A 21364-nucleotide genomic window follows, 5' to 3' on the forward strand; every position below is an offset into this window, starting at 1 on the left:
AGCGTGCATATGTTTCCTCCCGTCTGCCGGCGTAACCCCGACTTGCACAGATGTGCTCTGCAGCTGGGGGATCTTCTGCTCTCTTGTCCTGCACAAATTAATGAAAGCAGCAGTTAATGAGCTCTCGTTATGTGGCAGGAAGAGCTTTGTGATGCCTAACCCAGTGTGGTGCATCCATATTACAATAGACACGTCTTGGCAAATGACGACTGCTCCCCCCCCTTTTTCTTTTAACACTTTCTACACTGGTCATTGTGGAGTCGGCTGGCGGAGGGGAACGGTAACCTTAGGACATAGGCTCCTGAGTGTGTCCACTGAAACATGCCTATAGCTTACCTATATCCCTATGTGGTTTATGTGTGGTGCTATATAGGCACTGGGGTCATTCTGTCAGATTGTCAGTGGCACAATTAGAGATGGCTGCACGTTAGCTCTGCACCCTACCCTCCTACATTATTATCTGATCATTCACAGATGGTAACGTCAGTGGGAAATCAGCGTAATGCTGAGGAGCCATGAGACCTAGGGCAGGCTTGTGTTATAGATCTTTCTGCTTCACTGTCATTGCTCCACCCTCATCTCCATGGCCTCCTTAGTGGCTGCAACTCCCTACACGGCCTCTGAACACATGGTCCACTAGTGATCTGACTCTGTGTCCAATAGTGTCACTAGTGATCTGGCTCTGTGTCCAGTAGTGCCACTAGTGATCTGGCTCTGTGCCCAGTAGTGTCACTGGTGATCTGGATCTGTGTCCAGTAGTGTCACTAGTGATCTGGCTCTGTGTCCAGTAGTGTCACTAGTGATCTGGCTCTGTGTCCAGTAGTGTCACTAGTGATCTGGCTCTGTGTCCACTAGTGCCACTAGTGATCTTGCTCTGTGTCCAATAGTGTCACTAGTGATCTGGCTCTGTGTCCAGTAGTGCCACTAGTGATCTGGCTCTGTGTCCAGTAGTGTCACTAGTGATCTGGCTCTGTGTCCAGTAGTGTCACTAGTGATCTGGCTCTGTGTCCAGTAGTGTCACTAGTGATCTGGCTCTGTGTCCAGTAGTGTCACTAGTGATCTGGCTCTGTGTCCAGTAGTGTCACTGGTGATCTGGCTCTGTGTCCAGTAGTGTCACTGGTGATCTGGCTCTGTGTCCAGTAGTGTCACTAGTGATCTGGCTCTGTGTCCAGTAGTGTCACTAGTGATCTGGCTCTGTGTCCAGTAGTGTCACTAGTGATCTGGCTCTGTGTCCAGTAGTGTCACTAGTGATCGGGCTCTGTACAGTAGTGTCAGACAAGGCACACATCTACTCCCAGGATAACCTGTGTATAATCATTCTTAAAACCGAAAAATGAAGGCGGTTCCGTTAATGTAAATGGTTAAAGCATGTACTTCTTTCCAGCAACTCCGTGTCTTAAACATTTTATGAAGGACTGGTTTATCTTCCACCATCTCTCCTCATTCCAGCCGACTGCGCCACATCGGCTTCTCTTATTGGTGATTGATAATGCTGCCGCCTTTTCCGGCTACTTGTGTCATTCCGCTACTGTATGCACCCGTGTCCCCCACCTCTTACACTGTAAGCGTTCCGTCCCTGTCTCTGCTGAATGAGGAATGTATGTGTATTGGGTGCAGGTACTGTCTACACTGCATTAGGGGGAATAGACCGAAGTGCAATGTTCTTCTATTGGTCTTTAATTCCATATCTGCGAATAAATAAAACATACTGAAAACAATCTGTATTGTAGCATGATTTCTGTGTGTGTTACACCTGCTGTATAATTACCTCCTAGGAGAACACAGGGCCTGATTCAGAGCCGGACGCTATTTGCGCTCGCTCGTTTAGAAAAAGGGGCCGGATATTTAAATAGAGCGCTCGCTCTTTGCGGTCTGTTGATGCCTCTATGTCTGAACGAGCGAACGAAACATGCGCTCGCTATTTTTTTAAAAACGCCCCCTGGCCGCTCGCATCCTACGTCATCTCCGCTATTTATTAGATTAATCGAGTACATCGAAAGGCGTATAAACTGCTCGCAGTGCTTGTGGTAGCATTTTCCTACCGCAATCATGCGAACACTCCAGGCTAAAAGACAACCAAGTGACGTGGTCGATGACGCTGCTTTGTTAATTATGCACACCCTTAAAACGCCCGTTTTGACCGTTTGGCACGCCTGCGTTCGGATCTCCACTCCCCGTTTTCAAGCACCTTCCCCTGTTACCACCCACAAACGCCTCATTCTGTCACTCAAATTAGCAGGCATTCGCTATTTTGCGAGCACACAATTTCCGACCACAATGACTGGTTTGCGCATGCGTATTACAACCCATACGTATGCGCAGTTGTGCGAACATCGCTCGGAGCGAACGAGCGGCCGCTTACGAGCGGCTCTGAATCAGGCCCATAATATTCTTCTCTTATTGTTCGTCTGTCTGTTAGGAAAGTGTAAGGCTGTTGACCGTCTCAAAAGGTCGAACGCTCCATTAAGCTGCAGAGCATCTGTGCCGGTGAATTTGATGCGTCTCATGTTTGCGGCCCTAATTCGGATCCACACGCAAATGGCGCTGTTTAAGTAGATTGATTATTAGCCATTGTGAGTGTGCAAAAGTCACACTGTGCGTGTGCAATGATTTATTTCCGATCACGCTTACAGAGAGGATTCACTCACAAAGTGAGGGATAGTTAGTCAGAGTTTGGGAGAGGTAACAAGGGGTGGCTAGGTAAATGCAGGTGTTTCGGGAAATGGGCTGATTTTACATGTTTATACGTTACATACATTACATTTGTTACATGTTCATACTTACTATAAGGATGGATCTACAGTGCCTTGCAAAAGTATTCACCCCCTTTGCATTTTTCATGTTTTGTTGCCTCACAACCTGGAATTACAATGGATTGTGTGAAGGTGTGCCTCATGTCATTCACACAACATGCCTACAACTGTGACGTTGTGTTTTTTAATATTGCGAATCAAACAACATTTAGGACAACACAACAGAAAACTTCAGCGTGCATAACTATTCACCCCCCTAAAGTCAGTACTGTGTCGAGACACCTTTTGCGGCAATTACAGCTGCAAGTCTCTATGAGCTTGCCACATCTTGCCCCTGGGATCTTTGCCCATTCCTCAAGGCAAAACTGCTCCAGCTCCTTCATGTTGGATGGTTTCCGCTTGTGAACAGCAATCTTCAAGTCTGACCACAGATTCTCCATTGTATTGAGATCTGGGCTGTGACTAGGCCATTCCAACACATGTACATGTTTCCCCTTACACCACTGGAGTGTTGCTTTAGCAGTATGCTTCAGGTCATTGTCCTGCTGGAAGGTGAATCTCCGTCCCAGTCTCATATCACAGGCAGACTGAAACAGGTTTTGCTCAAGAATATCCCTGTATTTAGCACCATCCATCTTTCCCTCGACTCGAATCAGTTTCCCAGTCCCTGCTGCTGAAAAACATCCCCCCAGCATGATGCTGCCACCGCCATGTGTCACTGTGGGGACGGTGTTCTTGGGGTGATGGGATGTGTTGGGTTTGCGCCAGACATAGCGTTTTCCTTGGTGGCCGCAAAGTTAAATTTTAGTCTCATCTGACCAGAGCACCTTCCTCCATACATTTGGGGAGTCGCCCACATGCCTTTTGGCAAACTCAAATCGTGTCTTCTTATTTTTATCACTAAGTAATGGCTTTTTTCTGGCCACTCTTCCATAAAGCCCAGCTCTATGGAGTGTACGGCTTATTGTGGTCACAGGCTCAGATACACCAGTCTCTGCTGTGGAACTCTGCAGCTCCTTCAGGGTTACCTTTTGGTCTCTGTGCTGCCTCTCTGATTAATGCCCTCCTTGCCCGGTCTGTGAGTTTTGGTGGGCGGCCCTCTCTTGGCAGGTTTGTTGTGGTACCATGTTCTTTCCATTTGATGATGATGGATTGGATGGTGCTCCGGGGGATCATCAAAGATTTGGATATATTTTTATAACCCCACCCAGAATTGTACTTCTCAACAACTTTGTCCCTGACTTATTTGGAGAGCTCCTTGGTCCTCATGGTGTGATGCCTCTTGCTTAGTGGTGTTGCAGCCTCTGGGGCCTTTCAGAAAAGGTGAGTTTATACTGACAGATCATGTGACACTTAGATGTCACACAGGTGTTCTTCATTTCACTAATTATGTGACTTCTGAAGGTAATCGATTGCACCAGAACTTTTGAGGGGCTTCATAGGAAAGGGGGTGATTACATATGCACATGCCAATTTTCCGAATTTTATTTATAAAGATTATTTTTTATATATTTTTTACTCATTTCATTTCACCAAAGTAGACTATTTTGTGCAGATTCATCACAGGTAAAAAAAAAAAAGGGTTGTCATGCAACAAAAAAGGTAAAACGCCAAGGGGGTGAATACTTTTGCAAGATACTGTATATGTATGTGAGCCTGGCCCTGAGCAAGTTACTGCAAAGTTAGTGGATGATGAGTTCTAATATGTGGAAATTGAATTCCGTTTCCTCACTGCTCCTTAATAATAGGTGTGAGGCCTAATTACACTTTCCTGTTGGTGGTGCCATCACTAAATAGCCATTTAAATGCTGAGCATGTGACTACTTCTGCCTGTGGGTCCTAGGTGTGCTTCCTGCAGACCAGGGCAATGTGTGCCACCAACCCATCAGCACCACAATATCATGTGATATATAGTCAGCGGATGCATGGTGGAATTCACCAAGCAAAACCTTTCCATGTATGGGCAGTTTAAGGACTAATATTTATCATCAATGCATCAACTTTTACTGCGAGTTGTAAAATAAGTCTCTATGTTATTTCTTTTGTATCTATTGAGCATCTGTTTTATGAGTCAACATTGTTCCTTTCGAGAGAAAGGAGACTGTCTATCCACGTAGCGTACCATCCTGAGCGGTACTGCGCCTTCAACAGAGGCAATTTCTCCACGTGGCTTAACTCCTGCAAGCTGCGGTCACAGGTTCCCTAAAGCTAGAAACTATGATGTCCCTAAGACCAGGATACAATGATCATCTGAAAGGAGTAAGGACCCTTCCTCCAACAGTCAGTCAGTCAGTGTGTATGACGGGGGGATTATTGCTGTTACAAATAGCTAATTTAATGATATCCAACCTACAGTAAGTAGAAGTCATTCAGTTCATGATTATATTCCTGTATTTCTCTATCTGTGACCTGACCCCTAGAAAAATGTCCTGTTCGGGTTTCTACATCCTGTCCTTAGGCGTGTTTGTGTTATCCCCATATAAAGGTGTTACACCTGGGTTATGTTTCATAAGGCTGATTTATTGTTCTGTGCGGTGACCTCCGATGGGGCATGCTCCCCAGCTCTCGGTGTACCCGCTGCTGTGTATGGAGCGTGTACCTGCGCTATGGTTATATTGCACTGCTGTGTTATACCATGAATGTGTCCAAGACCATTTTCTTTTAATAGTGACATCTCAGCGACCTATTCACAGCCAGACACATCTAGAAATCGTGTTCTGTGCCTCCCGGCGCCTCGTCGTACCTGGCTGGGATGAGACTGGAGGTGTGACTTCACGGACAGTACAGAAGTGCTAAACTCACAGCACATAAAATGAATATATTGAGGTTAATGGCTGTAATGTACAGCTAATAAGTGCTTAGCTCCGTGAATCAGACACAAATGTTTCTTTACTTTCATTTCAACACTGATAAATGTTTGAGCAGGTTCCCCGCGCCCAGTCGTGTCTGTATCTGTATGTGAGAAGTGAGGGCTTCGTGCAGTCTAGATTTCCTTTTTAAACACTGCTCCTGCTGTTTTATCTGGATAAATTGTCGTCCTTTCTCTTTTTAATCCACTAGGGGACACTGGAGTTGCTTACGCTGGGGTATAGAGGCGTGGATAGCTGGAGCTGGCACTTTAAATAATTAAGAAGTGTGAAGCTCCTCCCCCTCCATGCCCCATCAGCCCTCAGTTTAGAAAATGTGGCTACTAGGAGCTGGTCACTACAGGCTGTGCTCCAGCAACACATTTCATTTTTTTTATTTTAATATGTTAATTTTTTTTTATTACATCTTTTACACTATATTAGGTACCCTTCGCCACCTCTCTAAAGGTGGGGTCCGGGTACCTGGCGCCCTGTTCTTAGTAGAGCAGGAAGGAGTGCACAGTGCTTATCCTAAAAGCAACTGACAGCTCCTTATCGCCACAGCACATTCTACACAGTGACAAGGTCACAAGAAGTAAGAAGGTGCTGAGCAAAGAGAGTAGAGACCTCTGAGGGAGCGCAGTGAGTACATTCAGCTGCGCATCCCCCGTCTCTCTGCCCTGCTTCCTGATGCTGGTTTAGAGCAGCGCTACAGCGCTGCTCTCTATCTATTAAGTCTCCCCTCTGCCCGCTAGTTAGAACGTCGCGGGCAGTGGAGGGGCTGACAGGTGCTGCAGCCAGTGGCACACAGGCTCCCCTTCCCCCGCTAGTAGAGCGGCAAGCGGCTGTTACATAGCGGGGCAGTCAGAGGGGAAAGTTAGTATATGGGCAGCGTTAAGCAGCCATGTTGCATGCCTCAGGAGGGGGAAGGGGGCGGAGTCTAATGAGCGGGCTCTCTATGCGCTGCAGGCGGCTGTTACAACAGCGTGGCTGCCGTTTCTAACACACTACCTGCAGCTCTCCTCATTACAGGAGAGTGCAGAAGCCACACAGTGAGCACCAAAGGGGGCGTGCTGTCGATGTTGATTGCCAGCACGCCCCCTTTGGTGGGCGTGCCTGCCAGACGGAGGCGTTCCCATGGGAACGCCTACCGTCTGAAGCCGGCCCCACTGACATCACTAGTGATGTCAGTGGGAGTGATTTTGTCTCTGATAGAGCCAAAATCACTCGAGGGCTTGCGGCAGCGAGACTCTACCGCAGGGTCTCCGTCGCAAGCCCGGTGGTCGCGATGGTCAAGACCATCACGACCATCATCATGGACGCTCGCTATAGCTGTGGGTGGTAACCCACAGCTATGCGAGCGTCCATGAGGACGCTCCAAAAAAAAGGTAGGAGGGCCCTGATTCAGAGCGAGCGCTCTGGTCAGAGTGTTCAGCTCTGAATCAGGCCCTTAGGCTTACCAGAGAAGATTTGTTTGTTCCAAATGTAACAACCACCTAACTAAGACAGATGCTGCTGGCACCACGCTATGTGATGCTTGTTTAGTAGCGATCCCTGTTACTGTCTCGCCTACTTCTCCATGGGCCGCTGACATGGCAGGTGTTATGGCGCCTGTAACGTCAGAATTTACAGCTAATAGGAGGCAAATATCTGGACTGGTACAGATTGTGTACCACTTCTACATTGTCCTCCCCTGCCTATTATAAGCCTGCACTAAGCGTTCTCTGCTAACTGTCCTCCACGGATGAGGAAACCCTCGCAGCTCCGCATCGCAGGTTTTAGAATCTGCCTTTCGGGGTGGAGCCTTTTAATTCTGTCAGGTAGATCCTTAATCTACCGGAGGAAAGTAGTTCCTGCAGTTCCTCTTTGATAACCAAGCAGTTTTCTGTAGCATGGAAACAACTGGATAAGCGGTTCAAAATCCACGATGTTTCCCCTCCGGCTATCCATTCCCATCATCTGTGATAGAACAGCGTGAAACACCTCCTCAAGTAGATGCGTTTGTTTCTTCTTTTTTGGGGGGAAACGATGCTCCCTGTGCCGGGTGCTACGTTATTTAAGGACTCTTCTGCTCGCAAGTTGGAAGCAACACTGCGATCCATTTACACTGCAGCGGTAGTCCAACTTAGGCCTACGCTTGTTAGCGCCTGAGTAAACATGCTGTAACTTGCTGGGCGGGCCAGTTGATACGCCCCCTATCTGGGGGCCATATATTAAATGGATTTTTAGAAGACTATCTCGGCCTTTTGGCTAAGATCAAGTGTAGTTTCTGTTCTTATCAGTTTAATATCTGAGAGCTTGCACTGTCCACTCCACAAAAAACTTGGACTTCCAGAGCAGAGTTACGACTAGCAGAACTCTCCGTGAGTCAGCAGTTTTCCTGACCAGGGTTTCCTGAGATGTTGGTCAGTGCTCGTATGTCCGCTTCTGTTATTTTTGCCGCAGAATTCTCTGCTTGTGCTCTTGGCAGGCGGACCCAGAATCCAACAAGAGAGCGCATGCCTTGCATGTATGAATCGTGCTGTTGAGGGTCTATGGTCATAGTTGATATGCTTTTTGGCCCAGAACTGGACAGATGGATATCCCAAGAGAGGATAAGTCGTCTTTCTTCCCTTTGACTGCTCCGTCACCCAGGAGGACTTACACTGGTCCCTCATTTCATTCCTTTCGTGCATAGCCCTTTAGTTAAAGGGCCAGAGGTACCCCCTCGCACATTAGGAGTGGCAGAGGTAGAGGTTGCCCACATACAGTTGCACGTCGACAGGATCAGAAACCAGTCGACCAACAGTTGGCTTGACTGTCTCCCATCCCACCTGAGATCTCCTGCGGTGGGACCTCGCTTACAGACTTTTCAACAAGCTTGGAACCAGACCGCTTCAGATCCGTGGATTCGCAAGCTGCTTTCCACGCGGTTCCAAATAGATATCGAGGTTTCTCCTCCACATCGGTTCTTCTCTGCGAGTCTGCCGGTGTCCAGTGACAAGGCCAGGGTTCTGCAGGAAGCAAATCAGTTTCTGCAAGAATCGGCAGTGCTAGTCTCCAGTTACGTTGCAGGCAGGCCCTGTTAAACCTAAAGTCTCCTAACCAGTATCTGAAGCTGTATCGTTTCACTATGGAGTCGCTTCAGTCTGTCATTGCGAGAGTGAATCTGGTGGAGTTCCTCATTTCTCTGTATATAAACACATCTCCATGCCCCAAATTGGGAACTGCATCAGGCTTTACTGCATTTTGCGATTTGGCATACTGACCGTTGCCATTTGGTTTATCCTAGCCTCCCCGTGTTTTCACTAGAATAATGTCTGTCATGACGACCAGTTAATCAAGACTCCATCGGAATCTATTCTCTTGGACCATGTCTCACTGACATAATCAATTAAAAAATCTGTCCGTCCCAGAGACTCCAGTTCTGGGGATATTACAGAGGATTTTCTTCCGGAAGACAGGGCCCGGGATATCCGGTTGTTCTTTCAGCTAGTCCTCAGACCAAAGAGGGGTGTCCTTGCTTCTTGGTCTTCGTCTCTTCGGGAAGATGGTAACTGCTTTCAAGGCACTACAATTCGGACGATTCCACTAGCAGGTGTTCCAGCTGGCCCTGCTAACACAGGGGTCAGGGTCTCACCTGCATCTAAATCAACTGATCCATTCGGCCCTGGAAACCATCTCCGCTGGGGGATACAATGCAGCAACCTCTTGGTGGGTCGAAGATTCAGAGTGTGGGATTGGATAATCGTGACAACGCCAGCCTCCAAGGAGGGGGCGCTGTTGTCTTCGACTATCACTTTCAGGGAAGGTGGTCCCTACAGAAAGGACGGTGGCCCATAAATGTGTTGGAACATGCTCTGCTAGAAGCGGCGCAGTTTCTAAGGTCTCTCCCGGTACGAGTTCTGTCAGACAACGCGACGGCCATCGCTTACATCAACCACGGGGACCGGCACTCGAGGTCGCATGACCATGCGAGAAGTATCTCAGATTCTCTAGTGGGCCGAAAGTCAGTCAGTAATCCAGTCGGCAATATTCATCCCGGGAGTGGACAACTGGGATCCCTAAATTGCCAGGATAACCATCCCGGGGAATGGTAGCTTAACCCACACGTGTTGCATGCACTGGGGTTGTCAGGCGGACCTCATGGAATCTTGATTAAACATCAGCGACCAATATACGTGTCAAGAACTCTGGATCCGCAGGCACAGGCTGTCGAAGCCCTAACAGCTCCATGGACCTACGACATGGTTTACCTGTATCCTCCGATTCCACTAATTTCTCATCTACTAAAACGAATAAAACACGAGTCATTCTCGTCGCACGGAACTGGCCTCGGAGTAGTTGGTTCTTCGGTCCTTCTTGCCAGTCGATCCGGGCCTCTTCCTCTTCGTCTGAACCTTCTGCAGCAGGGTCCTTTGGTCCACCCCAACTTAGCGCAACTGCGTGTAACGGGCTGGTTCTTGAATCCGATATCTTTAGATGGAAGGGCACCCCAGACTCTGTTATTCCCACCATCAGACTCGGTTATTCCCACCATTCTTCGCGCCAGGAAGCGGGTTTCTGCTGCGCATTATCATCTCATCGGGCGCTCTTCTATCATTTGATGTTAGTCTGGGCCTTCCGTCAAGGAAGTTTCGTTATCCTGTTTTTACTTCTCTCCAAAAGGGATTAAATTCTGGTCTTTACCCAGGATCATTAAAAGTGCAGATATCTGCTCTTTCTATTTTCTTTCAACGCAGGATTGGCCCTCCTACCGGCGACGCTGAAATTATTCAAGGGGTGTTGCGGGTGCAGTCTTTTTTTGTACCACCGATGGCTCCCTGAGGCTTCTACTTGGTACTTTTGTCTCTTTAGTTTTCCATGTAAGAACCTCTTTAGAGGTTGATGTTAAGTATTTGTCTGGGAAGACTGTCCTCCTCCGGGCCTTGGCTACGGCTCGTAGGGGTTTCGGTAGGTGGGGCTCTGTCCTCCAAGCTTTGTGTTTCATGATGATGGGGTGGCGCTCAGAACGCAAGTTACTTTCCTTCCTACGGTTGTGTCGGCTTTCCACATAGATCAGCCTCTTGTGGTGCCTACTTTGGTAGGGGACTCCGGTGTTCCTTATACCCTGGATGGGGTTCGAGCTCTTCGCCTCTGATTGCTTGGATGGCGTCCTTACGCTAGTCTATCTGTTTTGGTTTTTATTTTTTTATTGTCCTCTATGAGCCTGTTCGGAAGGGTTGGTCAGCATCCAAACAGGGTAGGCTTGTTGGCTTAGACTGACAATCCGTTTAGCTCATCTCAACTATGATTGTCAGTCTCCTATGTCCTTGTCGGTTCATTCCTCACATACTCGTAGGGGTGCCTCGACTTCACTTTTGGGCCGTGTGACCACTTGGTCATTGGTGCTCACTTCAGTGAAGTTTTTTATAGATTTGATACATTTGCGGCTTCAGCATCATGCTTTGCCTCATTGTTTTGCAGGTTCCTCTGAGCGCTCCCGCCCGTGGGGAAAACTTTGGGACGTCCCCAGCGTAAGCAACTCCAGTGTCCCCTAGTGGATGAAAGAGAAAATGGGATTTTGGTACTTACCGGTAAATCCTTTTCTCTGATTCCACAGGGGACACTGGACGCCCACCCCAGCGCTCTTCGCCTGCCTGTTCGGCTTGTTCCGTATGTTGTATGGTTTTGTTGTTGTGTGATCTTCTCTTCCTTTCATTCCTGTTGTTCTCCATCTCCTCTCGGTCTTCATTTTCTAAACTGAGGGCTGATGGGGAACAGAGGGGTAGGAGCTTCACACTTCTTAATTATTTAAAGTGCCAGCTCCAGCTATCCATGCCTCTATACCCCAGCGTAAGAACCTCCAGTGTCCCCTGTGGAATCAGAGAAAAGGATTTACCGGTAAGTACCAAAATCCCATTTTTCTCAGTTGCGGCAGATGAAGTCATCATTAGTATCTTAGCCGTCATCACTTGAAATTTTTTTTTTCTTTTTACAAAGTTTTTCTTTATTGAAGCATAACAGATATACTGACATAATATAGAGCATCAGCACATACATTGTAAGTATGGTATGTTACAGGAAAATAACCATTGTCCGATATTCAAACATATTAAATTGCCAACATTTTACACATTGTTAAACAAATATAATGAATTAAAATAAAACCATGTGAGCCCAGGTCCGCAGCACCAATTCCCAAATCCAAACTATATAGCATTAAGGGAGATTGGGGGGTCTTGCTCACAGACGCGTGTCTCATACCAAAGTGTATGTCTGAAACATTTCCATATCTGGTCTTTGAGTGATTGAGACAATGTGTCTATGTAGCTTTCCCAAGTTTAAAAAACTTCTCTGTGAATTTTTCCTTCTGTAGCGAGGCTTCCAGCCATTCCTTCCGGAAAATATTGAAAAGTTTTCACAAAAATAAGGCGAGTGTTGGAGCCGTGGGTTGCAGCCATACTTGCAAAATACACTTTTTCGCTACTGCCGAAATAATTATTAGTAGTTTTCTAACCCCTTGTGCCATTCTAGTACCTATAGGTGTGAAACCGAATATTGCCCATTTCAGTGTTAGGGGTAAACAATTCACTAAATGTCTGTTAACATAATTCCCTATCAATATCCAAAACCTCCGTAGTATTGGGCATCCCCATAGACAATGCATTAATTCAGACCTCTGCGCGCCACATCGAAGATATGCAGAATCTTCTGACAGTCCCATAGAATGTCTGCGATGGGGAGATAGATATGTTCTATGTAGTATGTTCAGGAAAAGTTCTGTATATGATGTTGCTGGCACCAATTAGTAGTTAGAGATGGAAAATAATCCCTCCATTGCGCCAAACCAACTTTCTGATTATCGTGTTGTATAGGGGTGTGTAGGAATGATTCATGCACTCAGATGGCCTTATATTGAGGATTTTCTCCCAGTAACAAATCGTCTAGTCGGTTATTATAGTCATCTGGAGAGAGTTTTCTAGAAAAATTGGCTACATAGTGTTGGGCCTGTAGGTACGCCAAAAGCGACGAGCCGAGTATTGGATATTTTTCTACTGCTTGCACGAGCTTCAGCGTTTTTTTTTTTTTAATTACAGTCTATAAATTGTCGGACTGTAGTAAGTTCCTGTCTGTGCCATGCAGTAAAAGGTTGTCCTGCGACCCCGTTTTGAAAATTTGGATTGCGTATGAGTGGGAGATGTAGGGATACATATGGGTTTAGTGAGTGTTTGTGGCGTAATAAATGCCACGTCACTATAAACTTTTACACTTACACCAGGGTCTGACCAGACGCTGTTCAGACCTCATCTGGAGGCTGCGTTTGTGACTCTTCAGTGGCCATACATGTATTAAATTGAGACTACATGCCCTGAACGGGTTGGGTATGAAATCCCAGCTGTTTGTCACAGCGGCATCCCGACAGCCAGAATCTCGACCCCCATAGGAACTAATAGTAAGTGATTTCCTAACCCTAACCTCCCCCTTCCTGCACCCTAAACCTAACCGTCCCTCCCCTAGTGCCTAACCCTAACCCCACACCCTAACCTCCCCCTAACACCCCAATACTTACCGTCGGGATACTAAAGGGATTTCAGCACCAATATTTAGGCCGTCATCATCCCGTACGCCGGAATGCAGACTACCTCCTGCCCAGAACATGCCCTTGCTGTACTTTCGCTGTTTTTTTTTCTTTTCTTTTTTTAAATAGTTTTACAAGTGAGCAGAGTCCCTGATTGCATTAAAACTTTTGCCAAATAATGAACCATTACTCTGGCCCTTCTCCAGACTTACAGTAGGGCCTTCTGCTAGTCACTAAGGCACACATCCGGGGCGCCTGCTCGTATTCTACACCTTGCTTCTGCAATTTATGTCCTATTTTACTATGAAGTTGTCCTACACATCCCAGCATGCCCTTCCACAGTTATAACAAGCCCTAATAAACATAACTGTGGCAGGGCATTCTAGGATGTGTAGTTCCACAGCAGCTGGAGGCCTGTATGTTGAATACCCCAGATGTATAGTGTATGGAGGAAGTCACACACCTGATGCAGAGTGTATGGAGGAAGTCCCATGCCTGATGCAGAGTGTATGGAGGAAGTCCCATGCCTGATGTAGAGTGTATGGAGGAAGTCCCATGCCTGATGTAGAGAGTGTATGGAGGAAGTCCCATGCCTGATGTAGAGAGTGTATGGAGGAAGTCCCATGCCTGATGTAGAGAGTGTATGGAGGAAGTCCCATGCCTGATGTAGAGAGTGTATGGAGGAAGTCCCATGCCTGATGTAGAGAGTGTATGGAGGAAGTCACACGCCTGATGTATAGTGTATGGAGGAAGTCCCATGCCTGATGGAGAGAGTGTATGGAGGAAGTTCCATGCCTGATGTAGAGAGTGTATGGAGGAAGTTCCATGCCTGATGTAGAGAGTGTATGGAGGAAGTCCCATGCCTGATGTAGAGAGTGTATGGAGGAAGTCCCATGCCTGATGTAGAGAGTGTATGGAGGAAGTCCCATGCCTGATGTAGAGAGTGTATGGAGGAAGTCACACGCCTGATGTAGAGTGTATGGAGGAAGTCACACGCCTGATGTAGAGTGTATGGAGGAAGTCACACGCCTGATGTAGAGTGTATGGAGGAAGTCACACGCCTGATGTAGAGTGTATGGAGGAAGTCACACGCCTGATGTAGAGTGTATGGAGGAAGTCACACGTCTGATGTAGAGTGTATGGAGGAAGTCCCATGCCTGATGTTTGGTGTATGGAGGAAGTCCCATGCCTGATGTTTGGTGTATGGAGGAAGTCCCATGCCTGATGTTTGGTGTATGGAGGAAGTCCCATGCCTGATGTTTGGTGTATGGAGGAAGTCCCATGCCTGATGTTTGGTGTATGGAGGAAGTCCCATGCCGGATGTTTGGTGTATCGAGGAAGTCCCATGCCGGATGTTTGGTGTATGGAGGAAGTCCCATGCCGGATGTTTGGTGTATGGAGGAAGTCCCATGCCTGATGTTTGGTGTATGGAGGAAGTCCCATGCCTGATGTAGAGTGTATGGAGGAAGTCACATGCCTGATGTTTGGTGTGTGGAGGAAGTCCCATGCCTGATGTATGTATAGTGCCCGCGAATCGCCCTAAGCGCCACGCTGTGGCGCGTCCCCGATCGCTGGTGTGCATCTCCATTCAATTCTATTAAGACACAAAAGCGCAACCCTGATCAATTATATCCTATGTAGATGCGAATGCGTGTCTCTGATCACCGGAGTATGTCTGGCGTTACGCATAGAGCGATGCGCTGCACTATAGACAACAATGTAGCTGGGCAGATCTGTAGGTACGTCTTGTGTACATGAAGGAATCTCTTGTTGTAATTAGCCTAGGCTAAGTCATTCTATTTGAGTACATGAAGGTTCCTCAGACCAGGTTGTTCGCATTTATATGTATGCACAGTCCCTCCTCAGGTTGAGGTGTGACTATATAATGTGTGAGGAGGAGGTGGAGGTGTGACTATATAATGTGTATGAGGAGGAGGAGGTGTGACTATATAATGTGTATGACGAGGAGGAGAAGGTGTGACTATATAATGTGTATGAGGAGGAGGAGGTGTGACTATATAATGTGCATGAGGAGGAGGAGGAGGAGGTGTGACTATATAATGTGTATGAGGAGGAGGAGGAGGTGTGACTATATAATGTGTATGAGGAGGAGGTGTGACTATATAATGTGTATGAGGAGGAGGTGTGACTATATAATGTGAGGAGGAGGAGGAGGTGTGACTATATAATGTGTATGAGGAGTAGGAGATGTGACTATATAATGTGTATGAGGAGGAGGAGGTGTGACTATATAATGTGTATGAGGAGGAGGAGGAGGTGTGACTATATAATGTGTATGAGGAAGAGGAGGTGTGACTATATAATGTGTATGAGGAGGAGGAGGAGGAGGTGAGACTATAGAATGTGTATGAGGAGTAGGAGATGTGACTATATAATGTGTATGAGGAGGAGGAGGTGTGACTATATAATGTGTATGAGGAGGAGGTGTGACTATATAATGTGTATGAGGAGGAGGAGGTGTGACTATATAATGTGTATGAGGAAGAGGAGGTGTGACTATATAATGTGTATGAGGAGGAGGAGGTGTGACTATATAATGTGTATGAGGAGGAGGAGGAGGTGTGACTATATAATGTGTATGAGGAGGAGGAGGTGTGACTATATAATGTGTATGAGGAGGAGGAGGAGATGTGACTATATAATGTGTATGAGGAGGAGGAGGAGATGTGACTATATAATGAGGAGGAGGAGGTGTGACTATATAATGTGTATGAGGAGGAGGAGGTGTGACTATATAATGTGTATGAGGAGGAGGAGGTGTGACTATATAATGTGGAGGAGGAGGAGGAGGTGTGAATATATAATGTGTATGAGGAGGAGGAGGTGTGACTATATAATGTGTATGAGGAGGAGGAGGTGTGACTATATAATGTGTATGAGGAGGAGGAGGTGTGACTATATAATGTGTATGAGGAGGAGGAGGAGATGTGACTATATAATGTGTATGAGGAGGAGGAGGAGATGTGACTATATAATGAGGAGGAGGAGGTGTGACTATATAATGTGTATGAGGAGGAGGAGGTGTGACTATATAATGTGTATGAGGAGGAGGAGGAGGTGTGACTATATAATGTGTATGAGGAGGAGGAGGTGTGACGATATAATGTGTATGAGGAAGAGGAGGTGTGACTATATAATGTGTATGAGGAGGAGGAGGTGTGACTATATAATGTGTATGAGGAGGAGGAGGAGATGTGACTATATAATGTGTATGAGGAGGAGGAGGTGTGACTATATAATGTGTATGAGGAGGAGGAGGAGATGTGACTATATAATGAGGAGGAGGAGGTGTGACTATATAATGTGTATGAGGAGGAGGAGGTGTGACTATATAATGTGTATGAGGAGGAGGAGGTGTGACTATATAATGTGTATGAGGAGGAGGAGGAGATGTGACTATATAATGTGTATGAGGAGGAGGAGGAGATGTGACTATATAATGAGGAGGAGGAGGTGTGACTATATAATGTGTATGAGGAGGAGGAGGTGTGACTATATAATGTGTATGAGGAGGAGGAGGAGGTGTGACTATATAATGTGTATGAGGAGGAGGAGGTGTGACTATATAATGTGTATGAGGAAGAGGAGGTGTGACTATATAATGTGTATGAGGAGGAGGAGGTGTGACTATATAATGTGTATGAGGAGGAGGAGGAGGTGTGACTATATAATGTGTATGAGGAGGAGGAGATGTGACTATATAATGTGTATGAGGAGGAGGAGGAGATGTGACTATATAATGAGGAGGAGGAGGTGTGACTATATAATGTGTATGAGGAGGAGGAGGTGTGACTATATAATGTGTATGAGGAGGAGGAGGAGGAGGTGTGAATATATAATGTGTATGAGGAGGAGGAGGAGATGTGACTATATAATGTGTATGAGGAGGAGGAGGAGATGTGACTATATAATGAGGAGGAGGTGTGACTATATAATGTGTATGAGGAGGAGGAGGTGTGACTATATAATGTGTATGAGGAGGAGGAGGTGTGACTATATAATGTGTATGAGGAGGAGGAGGAGGAGGTGTGAATATATAATGTGTATGAGGAGGAGGAGGTGTGACTATATAATGTGTATGAGGAGGAGGAGGTGTGACTATATAATGTGTATGAGGAGGAGGAGGAGGTGTGACTATATAATGTGTATGAGGAGGAGGAGGTGTGACTATATAATGTGTATGAGGAGGAGGAGGAGGTGTGACTATATAATGTGTATGAGGAGGAGGAAGAGGTGTGACTATATAATGTGTATGAGGAGGAGGAGGTGTGACTATATAATGTGTATGAGGAGGAGGAGGAGGTGTGACTATATAATGTGTATGAGGAGGAGGAGGTGTGACTATATAATGTGTATGAGGAGGAGGAGGAGGTGTGACTATATAATGTGTATGAGGAGGAGGAGGTGTGACTATTTAATGTGTATGAGGAGGAGGAGGTGTGACTATATAATGTGTATGAGGAGGAGGAAGTGTGACTATATAATGTGTATGAGAAGGAGGAGGTGTGACTATATAATGTGTATGAGGTGGAGGAGGAGGTGTAACTATATAATGTGTATGAGGAGGAGGAGATGTGACTATATAATGTGTATGTAAGATACAGGTTGCTATTGGCCTGCATAGATGCCTACTGTCACAAACGTGGAATTTAGGAGCTGGGTTCCCGGACTGGGCCTTGGATCTGTATTACTTGGCGCAGACGCTCGCTGGAGGAGACTTGGCTTAATGAAGTTTCTCCGCATGAGAGGGTGCAGCGAACTGACAGGAGTTTGAGGAATGCGGCAGTAACGAGGTAGCTAGGAAGCTACGTGGAGCGGCTGGATAGCCGAGGGTAGACGTTGGTAGCTGAGTGGCTACGTGGAGCGGCTGGATAGCCGTGGGTAGACGTTGGTAGCTGAGTGGCTACGTGGAGCGGTTGGTTAGCCGTGGGTAGACGGTAGCTGAGCGGCTACGTGGAGCGGCTGGTTAGCCGTGGGTAGACGTTGGTAGCTGAGCGGCTACGTGGAGCGGCTGGTTAGCTGTGGGTAGACGTTGGTAGCTGAGTGGCTACGTGGAGCGGCTGGTTAGCCGTGGGTAGACGTTGGTAGCTGAGCGGCTACGTGGAGCGGCTGGTTAGCCGTGGGTAGACGTTGGTAGCTGAGTGGCTACGTGGAGCGGCTGGAGCGCAGTGGGAAGGCTTGCTTAGCTAAACTAAGAAACTAGTTGCACTGGCAACTTGTGTGAGCATTGGGGATCCTTTTATAGTGGACACTGGGAGCTGACAGGCTGAGAGAGAAGGAGAAGGCTCCTCATTGGTGGTAGTGGGGTCACATGGGCAATCCAAGATGGCCGCGCCCATGGACCGGAGGACAGCGCTTCCTGGAGGTAGTTAGCGGGGACCAGCGGTCAGCAGGAGCCGGCGTGGGAGCAGCACAGCAGCGGGACCCTCCAGAGGACAACAGCGGAGACTGCCTTGAGAGATGAGGAAGGAGCGTACAGCGTGGGAGCCGGAAGACAGCACCAGTCAGCGCCCGCACAGGTAAGTGACGGGGTCTGATTCTGGGGTCTCCAGGCCGGCGTGTGACAGTACCCCCTTCTTCAAGAGTGGCCACCGGACACTTCCTTGGTTTATGAGGAAATTTCACATGGAACGCTTTGACCAGACGGGGTGCATGGACATCGGAGGCATTTATCCAGATTCGTTCTTCCGGACCATAATTCTTCCAGTCGATGAGGTATTGAAGACGGTTGTATCGACAACGGGAATCTAAGATTCTGTCAACTTCGATCTCCTCTCCCTGCTGTGTTTGAACACTAGAAGCTTTAGGCAGGACCTTCTGAAATCGGTTTAAGACTAGTGGTTTTAAGAGAGAAATATGGAAAGAACTTGGAATGCGAAGAAATGGAGGAAGCTTTAACTTGTAAGCCACAGGATTCAAGACTTTGATGATTGGGAATGGACCAATGAATCGCGGAGCAAATTTCATAGAGGGTACTCGGAGTCTTAGGTTTTGGGTAGAGAGCCAGACCATATCCCCGAGGTGCAGACAGAAGCCCAGTAAGTGGTACGAAATGAGCCATTTTAGAAAAACGATCCACGATAACCCAAATTGTGTTGTGGCCCCGAGATGGAGGAAGATCAGAGATGAAATCCATAGATAGGTGAGTCCATGGCTTAGATGGAATTGCAAGAGGTTGGAGTTGACCGTGTGGAACCCGTCGAGGTATCTTGTGTTGGGCACATTTGATGCATGAAGACACATAAGACCTGACGTCCTTTTTCATCGAAGACCACCAATAGGACCGCTGGATAAATTCTAGGGTTTTATCCATACCCAGGTGACCAGAGAACCGGGAAGCATGAGCCCAATGCAGTAACCTCTTGCGGAGTTCCGGAGCGACGAAAGTCTTCCCAACCGGGGGTATAGAAGATAATTGGGTAGAGGCGAAGAAAGCTGAATTCAAGATTGGTTGGGGCTGTTCCATGGGTAGATCAGGGTTGCTCGTCATGGAACGGGAGAGTGCGTCGGCTTTGAGGTTTTGTGAACCGGGGCGATAGGAGACTTTGAAGTTAAATCTGGAGAAAAACATTGCCCACCAGGCTTGACGAGGGTTCAAGCAATTTGCAGATTTAAGGTAAAGGAGGTTCTTATGGTCAGTAAAAATGGTAATGGGGTAATGGGCTCCTTCTAGAAGATATCGCCATTCTTCGAGGGCTAGTTTCATGGCGAGTAACTCTTGATCTCCAATGGTGTAGTTCTTCTCTGCAGGCAAAAACTTCCGGGAAAAGAAACCGCAGGGATGAAGTTTTTCATCTTTAAATCGCTGGGAGAGCACTGCACCGACACCTTCAGAGGATGCGTCCACCTCCAGGATAAAGGGACGGGTGGAGTCTGGTTGCTTTAAGATGGGAGCGGAGATGAAGGCTTGCTTAAGAAGTTGAAATGCAGAGGTAGCTTCGACGGGCCATATAGTTGGATCTGCTCCCTTGCGGGTGAGGGCTGTAATCGGAGCTACCAGAGTCGAGAAACCTTTTACAAACTTGCGATAGTAGTTGGCAAATCCTAGGAATCTTTGTATGGATTTTAAGGAAGAAGGAAGAGACCAATCAAGAATGGCTTGTAGTTTTGACGAATCCATTTGAAGGCCTGTGACGGAGATAATGTATCCCAGGAATGGTACACTTGAGACCTCAAACAGACACTTCTCTAATTTGCAAAACAGTTGATTGGACCGCAACCTCAGAAGGACTTGCTTGACCTGATCTCGATGAGTTTGGAGGTCTTGAGAAAAAATCAAAATGTCGTCTAAGTAAACGACCACACACTTGTACAAGAGGTCCCGGAAGATTTCATTGACGAAAAACTGGAAGACGGCCGGAGCATTACAGAGGCCGAAGGGCATAACGAGATACTTGTAGTGCCCATCCCTGGTGTTGATGGCCGTTTTCCATTCATCGCCTGGACAGATACGAATTAAATTATAGGCTCCTCTTAGGTCGAGTTTGGAAAAAACTGTGGCTCCCTTGACTCTATCAAATAACTCTGTAATGAGAGGAAGAGGGTAGCGATTCTTAATAGTTATTTCATTAAGACCCCGGTAGTCAATACACGGGCGCAAGCCACCATCTTTCTTTTTTACGAAGAAAAATCCAGCCCCTGCTGGAGACGTGGAAGGTCGAATGAAGCCTTTATTTAAGTTTTCCGTAATGTACTCCGACATGGCCTGAGTCTCAGGGAGAGATAGAGGGTAGGTTCGGCCTCTAGGAGGATTCTTCCCGGGAATCAGATCTATGGGACAGTCCCAATCACGATGGGGAGGTAACAGGTCTGCGCTCTGTTTACTAAAGACGTCCTGAAACCCATCGTAGGCTTTGGGCAGGTCTGTAGAATCCCGTACAACGGAAGATCTGATAGGTATTACCCGCTGAAGGCAGCCTTTGAAGCAATTGGAACCCCAGGAAATTATTTGCATGGTGGTCCAATCGATTTGAGGTGAATGTCTCTGTAGCCAGGGTAATCCGAGGACTAAAGAATGAGAGGCTTTGGGAATCACTAGGAAGGATAGTTGTTCGGAATGGAGCACCCCAATGGTAAGTTTAAGTGGTGTTGTACGATGGGTGATGGTTCCACTAGAAATGCGACTACCATCGATGGCGGTTAAAGTGATGACTCGAGGCAACGCTTCCATTTGATGCTTCTGGACAAATTCAGTAGTGACAAAG

At 47.1% G+C, this 21364-nt stretch overlaps 1 protein-coding gene and 1 pseudogene across 3 annotated transcripts in view; both read left to right on the forward strand.

The window, feature by feature from the left end:
* Positions 1–21364, forward strand: part of TEAD1 (TEA domain transcription factor 1) — a 252105-nt gene that overhangs the window by 67809 nt on the left and 162932 nt on the right. The window lies entirely within an intron of this gene.
* LOC148474200 (U2 spliceosomal RNA) lies at positions 7829–7915 on the forward strand (annotated as a pseudogene).

Source organism: Taudactylus pleione, unplaced genomic scaffold (assembly GCF_031769625.1).
Source record: "Taudactylus pleione unplaced genomic scaffold, aTauple2 ptg000875l, whole genome shotgun sequence".
NCBI classification, from domain to species: domain Eukaryota; kingdom Metazoa; phylum Chordata; class Amphibia; order Anura; family Myobatrachidae; genus Taudactylus; species Taudactylus pleione.